Source organism: Palaemon carinicauda, chromosome 36 (assembly GCF_036898095.1).
Source record: "Palaemon carinicauda isolate YSFRI2023 chromosome 36, ASM3689809v2, whole genome shotgun sequence".
NCBI classification, from domain to species: domain Eukaryota; kingdom Metazoa; phylum Arthropoda; class Malacostraca; order Decapoda; family Palaemonidae; genus Palaemon; species Palaemon carinicauda.
Window position 1 is genome coordinate 55,651,550 of NC_090760.1, and position 3,732 is coordinate 55,655,281.

A 3,732-nucleotide genomic window follows, 5' to 3' on the forward strand; every position below is an offset into this window, starting at 1 on the left:
ATATATATATATATATATATATATATATATATATATATATATATATATATATATATATATATATATATACGTGTATGTATATGTATATGTATATGCATATTACCCTGCGCCTATTCACGTATACCGATTCGGTTAGATTTCGCAAGTCATCTCTATGTTAAGCTATTAAATCAAGACTTCTCCAATCATTATCTCCTACATCACGTTTGATAGTGTAATCTTGGGTCTTCAAACTCGTCTTTCGCTTTGTGGAGCCCAGTTGAAAGTGTGGTTAAATAATCTCTCTCGGGGAGTGTGAAGAGCATGACCAAACTCTGTACATCTACCCCAAGCAATAATCTCATCCCCATATGGCACTCGAGTATCCTCTTATAATTTCATATAAAATCCTGTCCTGCCATTTACCTCCCAATATTCTTCTGAGAGTTTTGTTCTCAAATCTGTTGGATATTATTTCAGAATCACACCACGACTCCAAGTCCATACAGAAAAACCGATCTCACTAAGCTGTTATATAACCTGTTTTTTAATGTAATATGAGGCAATTGGATATCCAAATCTTACTTATCTTAGCCATTCTCTGCTTTGATTAGTTTCCAAACTTCAATTAAACTCAAATTCTAAATATTCTGTTTTTGAGATCATAGTTCTTGAATAGTTCCTTCCATTGATATTTCGTCTTCTATTGCATATATAGTTCTCATCATCTCTATCTATCTTCTATTAATCTTCAGTCTAACCTCGTGTGATATATCATGCCTTCTGATAAGCTAGCTTTGCATGTCCTGTGGTGTTCTGCAAATAACAACTGCATCATAGGTATAGGTAAGATAATTTTAGGTTACCAGTCCAGTCCAGTCCAATCCTTCGCTGCCATCCCCAACTTTTCTTTGTATTAATAAATCCATGAGGAGGATAAACAACAAAGGTGAACACACATTCCGATGGAGTATTCCACTCGTCACTGGAATTTCATTTAAAAGGACTATATTAACATTAATTTTTCTTAATACCGCAGGAATCTCTCCCAAAAAATGGCTGATACAAACTGTCAAAGGCCTATTCATAGTCCACAAATGCATTCCATAGCAGATTTCTATAGTTAAATATTGCTGTATTAGATGTCCGATAATGAAAATGTGCTAATTATATCTATCTTTTATAAATCATGAGCATAATATATTGTATATTTCCATGATAACTGACGTAAATGTGATGCCTCTGTAATTATTGCAATCAATCACATCTAAGTTTTCTGCTATTTTCACCAACACTCCTAGCTCCCATATATGTATATATATATATATATATATATATATTATATATATATATATATATATATACATATACATATATATATATATATATATATATATATATATATATGTATATATATATAATATATATATATATATATATATATATATATATATATATATATACTGTATATATATATATATATATATATATATATATATATATATATACATATATATATATATATATATATATATATATATATATATATATATATATATATACAGTATATATAAGATATATATGTGTATGTATATATATATATATATTATATATATATATATATATATATATATATATATATATATATACATATATATATTATATATATATATATATATATATATATATATATATATATATATATATATATATGTATATATAAATATATATATATATGTATGTAGGTATATATATATATATATATATATATATATATATGCATATATATATATATATATATATATATATATATATATATATATATATATATATATATATATATATATATATAAACTAACACACAGTTATCTTTACTTAATTTACGGATTTGGACATATGTACTGAAAGTAAAATTTACCTCATCTTATTTCAACTAAGGGGAATATGTTCAACAATTTTCTAACAAGTATTATCAACTTAATTTTCACAAAGGATTCTTTTTTTATTCTTTTTTTTTCAAATCATTCTATGATTTATGCTTTATCTACTGTGCGACTTAGATAATTTCTTATCTTATGATTTATAGCACTTATTCCCAAATAATACATAAGTATACATCTTCTATTATTCCACCAAAATATTAACGCTCACGCCTCTTAGTTCCTAGTTTGAACCTCTATTTATTATCATACTCTTATACAAAGTAATTACCTGCTTCATCCTCTCCCATATACCCCAAAACTCTCTAAACCAGCTTTTAAATTTTTATTCACTATTCATAGTCAGTACAGTATCTTCTGCAAATATCAATGATTCCAATGTCTATTTCTGACTTACTTTCTAGCCCTAGAAGGTTTTACTGACAAAACATTTTTTTATATCTGCAAATTAAATCTATGCTTCATCTTCAGCATAATATCTATCTATTGTTCTCAAACACTAATCATCTATACCATACATTTGCATCTATTTCCCCATAAAATTAATATTAATGACAATATAACTTAGTTTAGGCCCTCCTATGTCGTCCACAGTCTTTTCCGTCAACTTATATATCGGTTTTATGAAAAAAAAAAAAAAAAAAAAAAACTCTCGTCCACTTATCCTATTTTTTTTTTCTCCGGGTTCTTCCTCTGTTCTTCCTTTACCAGTCCTTTCGCCCCTTGCATTACAATATCAAATAGGATCGTACTATACACCTTTCCTGTCCTCATGAGAGCTGTTTTGAAAACGTTTGAATCTTTATATGAATCATATATCTTATTGCTTCTCACAGGAGTACGAAAATGTGAATGATTGACACTGACATCGGGAATGCTTATCCCATAGCTAATCAAGCAGTTCCTCAACCCCTTTCAGGTCATTTACCTGTCCTGATATACTGTTCATCTACATCCAAAGAAATTTCCCCTTCCTAAGATGGGAATACATTTGACCTCAAGTGGTAAAGACACTTTTGCCTTTTAATTGCGATTTCCACCCACCAAAGACTTCGCAACATAACTAATTACCGTTCTGGTATGGAATGAAGTAGATCAGTATCCAACTAAATAGGAAATTCATAAATCATATCCTATGATTTGTAGGGGACAGTAATAGTTGTGTTTTGCTTACAAAAAGTATTCATATCTGGTTCAGCGTCTAAAGTTTGAAATTAACACCTAATGTTTTTTTGTTTTTTTCTGAATCCCTTCATTTACTGAAGACGGGTTTTTTTTTAATCCAAGTGCTTAAGTGTATTTCTCTTTATTTGTATACATCATAATCACATGAGTAAAAATAAATTTTTATCACATAAATCTATCATACTCAATAAAGGACGCAGAAGTTGTTATCGTGACCTCACTCCTGTGTATTCCTATTTTTAACCACTTATTCGCTAGCCTTGTTTCTCGATTTCCAATTTCTCTTCGCTAGATACTTCAACTTCCGCGACTATAAAGAGTTCACACCTCTACCGGAGAGAGAGAGAGAGAGAGAGAGAGAGAGAGAGAGGAGAGAGAGAGAGAGAGAGTGAGAGATTTTAAAGGAGTGTTACTCAAGTCATATCTTGTGAAACGATACAAAGTCAGTAGTTATCGTTTTAAAGTAGTTATCGAAATATAACTAAAGCTATACAGATTATATAACAATTCAAATGCCATGCGAGTAACCTGATAACAAGAGTTCATCATAGTTACCAAAAAATGAAATATAACAATGTACATATTAGGGTTAAAAAGAAATATCCACACACACACCAGAATGCTCATA